The following is a 13,568-nucleotide window of genomic DNA, read 5'->3' as shown; positions in this document are numbered from 1 at the left end:
ATCTAACAATGGAAGGAGCTAGACATCAATAAACATGGCTTATATACATATATATCATGTGAGCATTAGAATGAAAAACTTCTACTTACAACCCAACAACCAAAAGATGGCTAAGGTGATCTTGAATGATTCCTACAACAATAAATACAATAATAACTATGAATCATTAACATTAATCCAAAGAATCCATCAATTCCACTTAACCCTTCACATAACCTTAATATTAAAAACCCTTCCAACTCCAATACTATAATCCTTACCTTATAGCTTGTAGGAAACGGTGGAAACCACTAAGAATACAACTAAAATCCTTGACTTGGAATGGAAGATATAATTTGGAGAGAAAACTTTGAAGGGAAAAGAAGTAAGAACCGATGCAAGGGAATGGGAGGAAGATAGATTATGATAGAAGCCTCTAGAATCAAGTTATAAGCCATCAAAATCCATCAAAAACGTGTTTTCGATGCCATAGACACGGACCCCGTGCCCCCCTCCGTGTATAGGTCCGTGTATGTGGGGACCCGGGCTCTAACTCAATTCTTTTCGGGATTAATCGGATCCTCATTCAAAAATACGGGTCAAAATTTTGCTTTTAACATTAAATCAAATGTTTATAACTCAAGCACAAGATAGTTCTTTATTTTATTTCAATAAACATAATTACATGTCTTGTTCTAATACATTCATACAAACTAGTGTTCAATCCCAACCATAATCAAAATATAGTACATGTCTAGTAAAAGAAACCACTAGTAATCTGTTGCGCCCGAAGTCACCACGCTATCTCGATCTCTCATCTCTGTCGTGACCCTAATCCTGGCCCACCTGTTGTTATGCACACATACAGACATAACAACAGCCGGAAACTCCGGTGAGAACAAATCCCAGTATAAAACATGTATACATGCTGATACGAAATCATAAATCATGCATGAAAGCAATAAAAATGACTCCATAGTCTATGAAACCGATCTATCTAAACATGCAACTCAAATCAAATCATGTCCTGACTCGAATCGACTCTACTCTAGGGATCCCGGTGTGAATAAGACGTCACTGTCTGTCACCTACCCTCCCAATCGGGGTAACTGTACGTCTTATTCCTAGACTTTGGTCAAGTCTGTATCGAGTGTCTACAATCGGAGTGAATCTGATCCGAAGCGTCGATACCACCGAACATCTAGTTTGGCAAGTCTGCCAATGACTCTCCTATCTCAAAGGCTTGAATATAAATCTATAAACAAGACATCATCATATCAAGAGATTTGAATATAAATCTATAAACAAATCGCAATCATATCAAAAGATAAACAATAATTCTAGTATGTGATTTTGTTGGGAAACTCATTTGAGTTGTGTCTTCCCCAAACAAAACATGTATTATACCTTTCGTCGCACAATCTCTGTCGATATCGAAGTCTCGATGTCAAAGTCGCCAATACAAATCTGAAATGGCATCATCAATGTACATTCTATCAAGCTCTAGTATACCTCAATACACATGAGATTCAATATTTCATTTCAATGCAATTTCGACGGCATAACGGCGGATTCTCGATATACCGTGTAATAGCCAAGTATGGTGTACGGTACGGTTTAAGTTTTCATAAGTTTATTGACTACTTGGTCAAATTTAGGTATAGTTTGGATGTTAAGAGTTTCGATTTATGATTTATAGTATGGTTGGTTATAGATGATGTGTAGTGCTTTTTTAGCGGCGTTACGATTAAATTCATGATAAATTGTATATTCATCCAAATGAGGTGAGGCCTTTTCCATTAGAAAGATAAGACATAGAGGGGTAACTTTCTTATTTTGAGTTTTGTTCAAATCATTGTGGAAGGTAAGCCAATAGCGCCCCGAACTGTTTTGTGTGTTTTGACGTTCCTCCAGTGACACATTTTGGGAGAATGGGCATAACATTTTACTCAGACGTACAATTGATCTGATATTTTGAGGGCATAACATTTTACAACTTTGGCCGAGAGTGTCGCGCCCGCGCGGAAAAAGATGTCCGCCCGGGCGGCCTGTGATTTTTAAAAAGCGTGTTTTTTGAGTTTTAAGTGCTTATATACAAGTGTTGCTCTATTTTCTCTCATTTCTTCCCTCATTCTCGATTCTTCTCTCAAGGGGTGAGCTAGGTTTCCATTTTCTTTCTTTTGTTCTCTTGATTCTAGCCTCTTGTTGGATTATTGGAGTGAGAGCAAGGTTATTTTGGGTTCAAGAAATCTAAGGTAAGCTTTTGGTTTAGTTTATTCTTGGTTTTGGAGTTGGGAGAAATCATGGGTTTGGTGATGTGTTGATTTTATGGATTAATTGATATGGGTTTATGATTATTGAGTTGTTGATGGTTCAATACATGGTTTATTGTTGTAGGTTTTGTACCAAGATTATAGATTCAAGTGTTCCAAGTGGTTGTAAGTGGAATTCATTTCCTTGTGCTCACATGATAGTATATGTATTGTGTTTCAATGGTTTTAACATGTTATTCCCTTCCATTTGACCCATATTATGTATTGATACACTTGATTGTATATTAGAGACAATTGAATGTCTCAATTGTGTAAAAAGGGAATACAAAAGAAAGAGTATGCAAAGTGTTTGATAAAATGCCCCAAAGAGAGTTCAAATGATTTATGGATTGATAGATACATAGTCAGAGATTGCATGCAATTAGTTGATCAACGACCATACGCTTATATCCCTCAGAGTTGTCGATTTATATCGATGGGATATAGGTACAGAGACAGAGATACTATATAGATATCAATCCAATAGAGAAAAGAGAAATACCATCTTATTGTTATGTTGCTATGCTATTCTTAATTCAAGAGTTGATGGTATTTATTGATTTCAAAACTATGTTTTCAGAGTATGCTATGTATCATTGCTATATAAGAGTTCCACTTGCTGAATTTTATACTCATTTCAGTTATTCATGTGATGCAGATAAGAGCGACGGACCAGGACGTTGATTGGAGCCGGGGTCATATGCATAAGAGATGGAAGGAAGTGGAAGATTATTTTGTTATACATGATCAAAATGATATTTTGTATTTTGATGCAATACTTTTTGGATCATGTATATTCTTTTGATGGTATATATATTGGAAATGTATTTTGAATCCTTCCTCCCTTTAAAGAAAAATTTTAAATTCGGCTGATATTTTATAAAATGGGTCAGAGGTGTCACATTTAGTGGTATCAGAGCCAGGTTCTTCGGACCAATGCATATGACTTCGTCTACTTTTAACAGTCCGGGTATGTCTTATTCTACATCTATTCATTGTTATCTATTGATTCGCATTTTGTGAGCACATTGTAGAGTATGCCTCCTAAGAGGAAAGCCGTAGAGGGTGAGGATAGTTCTTCCTCTAGAGTTGTCGATGAGTTCGGCAAGTTGTTGAAAGAGCAAGCCAAGGTTCATAGCGAACAGATCCAGCAGTTGCTTCGTATGCAAGGAGCAGGCCAAGTGAGAGGTCAAGTTGCTCAACCAGTTGGTACCGATGGCATCTTTTCTGCTTTCAAGAGGATGGATCCGCCTGAGTTTGCACGGAGCACCGATCCGTTAGTGGCTGTGGAGTGGATCAAGGCTCTTGAGGCTATCTTTGATCATCTCAACTACGAGGACAAGGACCGAATCAGTTGTGCAGTGTTCATGTTGGTCAAGGCTGCACGTATTTGGTGGAATGCGACCAAGGTTAGTGTTGATCTACCGGCTTTGAAGTGGTCAGAGTTCACTGATCTGTTTTACGACAAGTACTTCCCAGACGCACTTCGAGCTAGGAAGGTGACAGAGTTCTTGGAGCTTCGACAGGGAGGTATGAACGTTGATGAGTACATCTTGAAATTCGAGGAGGGTTGTCTATTTGCTCCGTATATTGCTTCCAACGACAAGGACAAAGGTGCTCATTTCATCAGAGGTCTTCGAGCGGACATCAGAAGAGATATCAACATGTCGAAGGCTGTGACGTTCATGGAAATTGTGTCTAAGGCTTTGTTGGCTGAGCAAGATGAGAAAGACATAGCCAGAGAGAGGCAAGCAAGACAGCAGGCCATTGCTCAGAGAGGCCAGGGATCGAACCAAAGAGGCAAAGATCGTTTCAAGGGGAAAGGCAAGATAGAGCCGAGTCCCAAACAACCGGCAGTTCCATTTGATCCTGAGAAGCCTTTGTGTCCCAAGTGCAGCAGGCATCATACAGGAGAGTGCAGATTTGGTACTCATACTTGTTACCGTTGTGGCACTACGGGCCATATTGCCAAAGACTGTCCAAGAGGAGCGAGTAAGGAGAAGGTGCAGGGACGCATCTTTACCATGACAAAGGAAGGTATAAACCATGATTCTTCTGTGATCTCTAGCACTATTTTAATTTCAGGCAGAGTAGCTACGACATTGATTGATACAGGTGCTACTCATTCTTTTATGTCTGAATTGTTTTTGAGATCTTTGGGTATAGTTCCTTCTGTTCTTCCCCTCCAGTTCAATGTTGTTTTTCCTTCGGGAGATGTGTTGTGCCCGACTTCGATTGTGTATGCGTGCTCTGTTCGTATCGATGAGCGAGTGGTCTATGCTGATTTGATTGTTATCCCTATGGTTGCATTTGATGTTATTCTTGGCATGGATTTGCTATCGACCTATCGTGCAGTGATTGATTGCGTTGCTAAGACGGTGACTTTTGCAGATGATGGCAATAGGGAAGGTATGCTCGCTAGTGCAGGTACTTCGCTGGTCCTTCTTTTTATTTCTTGTCTTGAGGCTGAGAAGTTGTTGTGTAGAGGTTGTGATGGGTTTTTGGCTTCTATTGTGGATATGGATAGAATGGTTAAGTTGAATATTAATGATATTGATGTTGTGAGAGAGTTCGCTGATGTGTTTGAGGATGATGTGCCGGGTTTGCCGCCGGATAGAGATGTGGAGTTTGTGATTGATCTGGTTCCAGGTACGGTTCCTATTTCTAAGGCTCCGTACAGAATGGCCCCTACCGAGATGAAGGAGTTGAAGACGCAGTTGCAGGATCTTTTGGATAAAGGTTTCATTCGACCGAGTTCTTCACCTTGTGGAGCTCCGGTTCTTTTCGACAAGAAGAAAGATGGGTCGTTGCGTCTTTGTATTGATTATAGAGAGCTCAACAAAGTGACGATCAAGAATAAGTATCTGTTGCCACGGATAGATGACTTGTTTGATCAGCTGCAAGGGGCTAGAGTGTTCTCGAAGATTGATCTGCGATCTGGCTATTATCAGTTGAAGGTTAGGGAGTCTGATATCCCTAAGACAGCGTTCCGGACCAGATACGGTCATTATTAATTCCTTGTGATGTCTTTTGGTCTGACTAATGCTCCTTCAGTCTTTATGAATCTGATGAACCGTGTGTTCAAGCCTTATTTGGATAGCTTCGTCATTGTTTTCATCGATGACATTCTGATCTATTCCAAGACCAGAGAGCTTCATGCAGAGCATCTCCGTGTTGTTCTTCAGTTGTTGAGAGAGAAGAGGCTGTATGCTAAGTTGAAGAAGTGTGAGTTTAGGTTGGAGCAGATTTCTTTTCTAGGCCATGGTGTTTCGAAGGATGGCATAGCTATTGATCCAGTGAAGATCAAGGCGATTCAGAGGTGGCCTATTCCTACCACTGTATCAGAGGTACGCAGTTTCCTTGGTTTGGCGGGTTACTATCGTCGTTTCATTTCAGATTTTTCCAAGATTGCCCTGCCATTAACCAATCTGACGAAGAAGACCGTGAAGTTCGAGTGGTCCAGTGATTGCCAGAGTGCATTTCAAGAATTGAAAGATAAGTTGACGACAGCTCCTGTTCTTGCATTGCCCAGTGGTTCTGAGGATTTTGTTGTTTTTACTGATGCGTCGAAGAAGGGTCTTGGAGCAGTGTTGATGCAGCGTGGGAAAGTCATAGCCTATGCTTCTCGCCAGTTGAAGGATTACGAGAAGAATTATCCTACGCACGATTTGGAGCTGGCAGCTGTGGTTTTCGCCTTGAAGATTTGGAGACATTATTTGTATGGCGAAAAGTGTGAAATTTTCATGGACCACAAGAGTTTGAAGTATTTGTTCTCTCAGAAAGAGCTCAATATGCGGCAGAGGAGGTGGTTAGAGCTTGTCAAAGATTATGATGTGACGATTAGTTACCACCCAGGGAAAGCGAATGTTGTAGCAGATGCTTTGAGCCGTAAATCGAGTTCTTCTTTGAGTTCGATGATTCAGCAGCCGTTGTTGTTAGACTTGCAGCGAGAGGAGATAGCTTTGGTGGTTTCGGGGACCATTGCTCGCTTTTCAGCGTTGGTCATTCGGGCTACTTTGACGGACAGGATCCGTAGAGAGCAGGCTGTTGATGTTCAGTTGTCAGAGTTGAGAGCCAGGGCTGAGGAGAGAGGTAATTCAGAGTTTGGAGTGAATGGAGACGGTTTGATGACATTCAGAGGTCGTATTTGTGTTCCTACTGGTGATGATATTCGGCGAGACGTCTTGACAGAGGCACATACTGCACCATATTCGATACATCCAGGCAGCACCAAGATGTATCAGGATCTTCGTAGACTCTACTGGTGGCCAGGTATGAAGAAAGATATTGCCATGTTTATTTCTCAGTGCCTAACTTGTCAGCAGGTGAAGATTGAGCACCAGAGACCTGCTGGGACATTGCTATCATTGCCGATTCCTCAGTGGAAATGGGAGCATATTACGATGGATTTCGTGATTGGTCTTCCAAGGACGCAGAAGGGTTTAAATTCTATTTGGGTTATTGTTGATCGATTGACCAAGTCAGCGCATTTTCTTCTAGTCAAGACGACGTATTCCATGAATCAGTATGCCGAAGAGTACGTAGCAGAGATTGTTAGACTTCATGGTGTTCCTGTGTCGATCGTGTCTGATCGTGACCCTAGATTTACTTCAGAGTTTTGGAAGAGTTTGCACAGAGCTATGGGTTCACGGTTAGCTTTCAGTACAGCATATCACCCTCAGAGCGACGGTCAATCAGAGAGAGTTATTCAGATTTTAGAGGATATGCTCAGAGCTTGTACCATTGATTATCCTGGTAGCTGGGACTCTAAGTTACTTTTTGTTGAGTTCACGTACAATAATAGCTACCAAGCGACGATTGGCATGGCACCGTATGAAGCACTTTATGGCAGAAAGTGTAGATCTCCTTTGTATTGGGATGAGGTTGGCGAGAGGAAGATGTTGGGTCCAGAGTTGGTCCAACAGACGGCCGATGTTGTTGCTGTCATTCGAGAGAGGATGAAGACAGCACAGTCGAGACAGAAGAGCTATGTAGATGTACGTCGTAGGCCGTTGCAGTTTGAGGTTGGCGACCTTGTGTTTTTGAAGATAGCACCTCTCAAGGGTGTGATGCGGTTTGGCAAGAAGGGCAAGTTGAGTCCGAGATTTATTGGTCCATTTGAGATTTTGGACAGAGTTGGTGATCGAGCTTACAGGTTAGCCCTACCGCCAGATCTTGATAGAGTTCACAATGTTTTTCATGTCTCCATGCTCAGGAAGTATATTGCGAATCCTTCCCATGTTCTTCGCCACGAGCCATTGGATTTAACGCCGAACTTGACGTACCAAGAGATTCCGGTCCAGATTCTGGATCGCAAAGTTAAAGTGTTGAGAAGCAAAGAGATCGGCATCGTTAAAGTCCTTTGAAGGAATCATTTGATTGAAGAGGCTACGTGGGAACCGGAGGATGAGATGAGAGAGAAGTATCCTGAGTTGTTCGTGCAGTGACGTCAATTTCGAGGACGAAATTCCTCTATGGAGGGAAGATTGTAATAGCCAAGCCTGGTGTACGATACGGTTTAAGTTTTCATAAGTTTATTGACTACTTGGTCAAGTTTAGGTATAGTTTGGATGTTAAGAGTTTCGATTTATGATTTATAGTATGGTTGGTTATAGATGATGTGTAGTGCTTTTGTAGCGGCGTTACGATTAAATTCATGATAAATTATATATTGATCCAAATAAGGTGAGGCCTTTTCCATTAGAAAGATAAGACATAGAGGGGTAACTTTCTTATTTTGAGTTTTGTTCAAATCATTGTGGAAGGTAAGCCAATAGTGCCCCGAAGTGTTTTGTGTGTTTCGACGTTTCTCCAGTGACACATGTTGGGAGAATGGGCATAACATTTTACTCAGATGTCCAAATTATCTGAAATTTTGAAGGATTCAATATAAGACATAGAGCTACAACTTTGTAGTTTACCACTCTTCCAAATTATGAAGGGAAGAGGCGTTTCAGAAGCGATCGTTGGAGTGGCAGTGCGCAGAGTGCGCGCCCGGGCGGGAATGTTTGTGCGCCCGGGCGGGCCTTGTTCGAAAATTTGGTATTTTGGCCGAGAGTTCCGCACCCGCGCGGAAAAAAAATGTCCGCCTGGGCGGCCAGCGATTTTTAAAAAGCGTGTTTTTGGAGTTTTAAGTGCTTATATACAAGTGTTGCTCTATTTTCTCTCATTTCATCCCTCATTCTCGATTCTTCTCTCAAGGGGTGAGCTAGGGTTCCATTTTCTTTCTTTTGTTCTCTTGATTCTAGCCTCTTGTTAGATTATTGGAGTGAGAGCAAGGTTATTTTGGTTTCAAGAAAGCTAAGGTAAGCTTTTGGTTTAGTTTATTCTTGGTTTTGGAGTTGGGAGAAATCATGGGTTTGGTGATGTGTTGATTTTATGGATTAATTGATATGGGTTTATGATTATTGAGTTGTTGATGGTTCAATACATGGTTTATTGTTGTAGGTTTTGTACCAAGATTATAGATTCAAGTGTTCCAAGTGGTTGTAAGTGGAATTCATTTCCTTGTGCTCACATGATAGTATATGTATTGTGTTTCAATGGTTTTAACATGTTATTCCCTTCCATTTGACCCATATTATGTATTGATACACTTGATTGTATATTAGAGACAATTGAATGTCTCAATTGTGTAAAAAGGGAATACAAAAGAAAGAGTATGCAAAGTGTTTGATAAAATGCCCCAAAGAGAGTTCAAATGATTTATGGATTGATAGATACATAGTCAGAGATTGCATGCAATTAGTTGATCAACGACCATACGCTTATATCCCTCAGAGTTGTCGATTTATATCGATGGGATATAGGTACAGAGACAGAGATACTATATAGATATCAATCCAACCGAGAAAAGAGAAATACCATCTTATTGTTATGTTGCTATGTTATTCTTAATTCAAGAGTTGATGGTATTTATTGATTTCAAAGCTATGTTTTGAGAGTATGCTATGTATCATTGCTATATAAGAGTTCCACTTGCTGAGTTTTATACTCATTTCAGTTATTCATGTGATGCAGATAAGAGAGACGGACCAGGACGTTGATTGGAGCCGGGGTCATATGCATAAGAGAAGGAAGGAAGTGGAAGATTATTTTGTTATACATGATCAAAATGATATTTTGTATTTTGATGCAATACTTTTTGGATCATGTATATTCTTTTGATGGTATATATATTGGAAATGTATTTTGAATCCTTCCTCCCTTTAAAGAAAAATTTTAAATTCCGCTGATATTTTATAAAATGGGTCAGAGGTGTCACATACCGATCAACTCATATAACAGTAATCAATAACCATAATCCAAAATCTTCATGAATCACATGTACTATTCTGAAATCTGCACCATCTCAATTCCATACATGCTGGAAAATCATAACAATCACATATAGTATTATTTCTTCTATCTCTTTTTCCACTATATGTTCACAACAATCATAAGAACACAAAATAGAAACCAAATCTGATTTCCTTTAACAGCTCAACTTCAAAACATGCTGAACTTAATAAAACATATACCCTTTTGAAGCCCTTGATGCAAGTAATAAGAATCTCCACTTGGTTCACACTTTGGACATGTAATTCTTTCACAATTCACATTTCCCACAAAGAAGCTTGAAGGAACTCTCTCCTTGTTCTTATTCTCGGCTGCTGAAGTGAAGCAAGAATAACTCATGCTTGAATTATATATATACCATGCCATGTGTCAACTTAAGAAACAAAGGTGGATTTCTCGCATGCAGCACCGCGGGGGCGGTCACTCTTCACCGCGGGTGCGCTGTGCCCACGTCATGCCTTTCATTTTCTGAAATTAAACGGCCGCTGGTGCGCTACATATAAGACCGCGGGTGCGGTAACATCAACGCAGGTGCGGTCAAGTTTGAACCGCGGGTGCGGTGTCATTTCTGTAAATACTTTCCAACTCTCTGTCCATCAACCGCGGGTGCACTCTTTCTTGGACCGCGGGTGCGGTGACCCTACTGTAAAATGGCCATATTTCTGTCCATGCACCGCGGGTGCGGTGCTTCTCTAGGCGCGGGTGCGGTCCCTTTCTTCAAGCAACACTTCATCTTTTCATTTTATCCACATACAATCTAGGGCATTACATATCTCCCCCTCTTAGATATTAGTTCGTCCTCGAACGTGAAATTAACTAATCAAATTATGTACAAACAGCAGTAAAATCAAAAGCTGAATAAATACTCTCATCAGGAGAATAACTCGGGATATTCCTATCTCATATCTGTTTATGTCTCCCAAGTCGCTTCCTCGGTTCCATGACGACTCCACTGGACTTTCACTAGTGGAATAGTCTTCGTTCTGAGCTGTTTCTCTTTCCGATCAAGAATCTGTATCGGTTGTTCAACATAACTCAATGTCGTATCCAGCTCAGCTTCGTCAGGCCGAATGACATCAGTACAATCTCGCATGTATCTACGCAGCATCGATACATGAAAAACGTCATGTATCCCGGATAGAGAAGGAAGAAGAGCCAGTCGATATGCTCGATCGCCAATCTTTTCAAGAATCTCGTATGGACCGATGTATCTAGGAGACAATTTCCCGCGTTTGCCAAATCTGACAACGCCTCTGAAAGGAGAAATCTTCAAGAATACTCTGTCTCCCTGTTCTAATACTAACGGTCTACGTCTGATATTGGCATACTTGGCCTGTCTATCCTGTGCCTTCTTCATTCTTTTCTGAATGATCTTCACCTTCTCAGTCATTTCCCGAATCATATAAGGCCCAAGTTCTGGTACTTCAGATATATCATCCCAATATAAAGGAGATCTGCACTTCTTGCCATACAATGCCTCAAACGGTGCCATCTCTATGCTCGTTTGATAGCTGTTGTTGTACGAGAATTCACATAACGGTAGTGAATCTTGCCAACTAGTGCCAAAGTCTAGCACTACAGCTCTCAACATGTCCTCTAAAGTCTGGATAGTCCGCTCTGACTGTCCGTCTGTCTGGGGATGATAAGCAGTGCTCAGGTGCAATGTCGTACCTAAAGCCTGCTGCAGACTGTGTCAAAAGTGAGAAGTGAATCGTGGATCACGATCTGATACGATAAACTTCGGCACACCATGTAATCTAACTACCTCTCTAACTTACAATTCTGCCATCTGATCGTGTCGATATGTCATTCTGTATGGAATAAAACACGCTGATTTGGTTAATCTGTCTATCACAACCCAAATCGCATCACAACCCCGGGATGATCGAGGTAACTTCGTCACGAAATCCATGGAAATGTGATCCCATTTCCATTCTGGAATAGATAGGCTCTGAAGTAAACCTCCGGGTTTTTTTCTCTCGGCTTTCACCTGTTGGCAATTCAAGCATTTAGACACATATTCGGCAATATCTGATTTCATCTGTTTCCACCAGAACTGTGTCTTCAAGTCGTTGTACATCTTTCTACCACCAGGGTGAATGCTGAACCGACTACAGTGCGCTGCTGACAATATCTGTTGTTTCAACTCTGAAACATCTGGCACTACAATACGGTTATTCACATATAGGACAAAATCACGTATCTGATATTCAGACTGATGTCCAGATCTGACTATCTGAATTGACTGCTGTATATTTTGATCTGTTCTTTGAGCTTCTTTGATTTTCATCATCAAATCTGGCTCAACTTGAATCGTGGCAAGTCTTAATGGTCTACTATCTGTGTCAAACGCTAAACCAGACAAACAACAATCTTCAACTAAATTCGAAAACCTATCGTCGATAAGGATAGGGCACAAACCTTTCGACTCAAGGCATCTGCTGCTGCATTTGAATTCCCTGGATAGTACTTGATCTCGCAATCAAAATCTTTCAGTAGATCAAGCCATCTACGCTGCCTCATGTTCAACTCTGACTGAGAAAACAGATACTTCAGGCTTTTATGGTCAGAGTAAATTTCAAATTTCTCACCATAAAGATAGTGACGCCAGATCTTCAAGGCAAATACGATAGCCGCCAATTCAAGATCATGAAGGGTATCGACTCTCGTGTGGCTTCAGCTGTCTAGAGGCATATGCGATCACATGACCTCGCTGCATAAGAACACATCCCAGCCCTCTGTGAGATGCATCACAATATACAACGAAATCGCCAGTACCCGAAGGAATCATCAAGACAGGTGCACTGGTCAGCCTCTTCTTCAACTCTAGGAAGCTAGACTCGCAATCCTCCGACCACACAAATGGTGTATTCTTTTGCGTTAACTGGGTAATCGGCTTCGCAATACTGGAGAAATCTTTGATGAATCGTCTATAGTACCCTGCTAGACCCATGAAACTGCGTATCTTAGGCACCGAAGTTGGTCTAGTCCAACCGATCACAGCTTCCACTTTACTCGGATCCACAGAAATACCATCTCCAGATATGATATGACCCTAGAGGACAACCTGTCTCAGCCAAAACTCACACTTTGACAGTTTAGCATACAATCTTTCATTTCTCAATGTTTGCAACACAATTCTCAAATGATTAGCATGCTCATCCAAATTCCTTGAATACACCAAAATATCATCAATAAAAACAATCACAAACTCATCTAAATATTTCTGAAAGACACGGTTCATCAACCCCATGAACACCGCTGGAGCATTCATTAAACCGAAAGGCATGACAATAAATTCGTAATGTCCATACCTGGTTCGGAATGCTGTCTTTGGTATATCAATATCTCGTACTCGCAGCTGGTGATATCCAGATCTCAGATCGATCTTGGAATAGATAGATGATCCCTGCAACTGATCAAATAAGTCGTCGATACGAGGCAAAGGATATTTGTTCTTTATCGTTGCCTTGTTCAGCTGTTTGTAGTCTATACACAATCTCATAGAACCATCTTTCTTTCGCACAAATAGAACTGGTGCACCCCAAGGAGATACACTGGATCTGATATATCCCTTGGCTAGAAGATCTTCTAGTTGTGCTTTCAATTCCTTCAACTCTATAGGCGCCATCCTATACGGAGCTCGAGATATAGGAGTGGTACCTGGAATAAGATCAATACTAAAATCTACCTCTCGGGCTGGAGGTAACCCTGGAATCTCGTCAGGAAATACATCTGCAAACTCCCGTACTACTGGCAATTCTGCCAATGTCGGGCTCGATTTCAGTAAATCTACTGAATAAATAAGGAACCCTTCTGCTCCTTGCTGCAACAATCTACTCATAGCCAGAGCAGATACTAAGGGAATCTGAGATCTGGAACCCTTACCATAAAATTTCCACTCCTCTGTCATTTCAGGTCTGAATCTGACAATCTTGT

The sequence above is a fragment of the Primulina tabacum genome, chromosome 6, assembly GCF_025594145.1.
Source record: "Primulina tabacum isolate GXHZ01 chromosome 6, ASM2559414v2, whole genome shotgun sequence".
NCBI classification, from domain to species: Eukaryota; Viridiplantae; Streptophyta; class Magnoliopsida; order Lamiales; family Gesneriaceae; genus Primulina; species Primulina tabacum.
Note: the sequence above shows the minus strand (reverse complement) of the source record.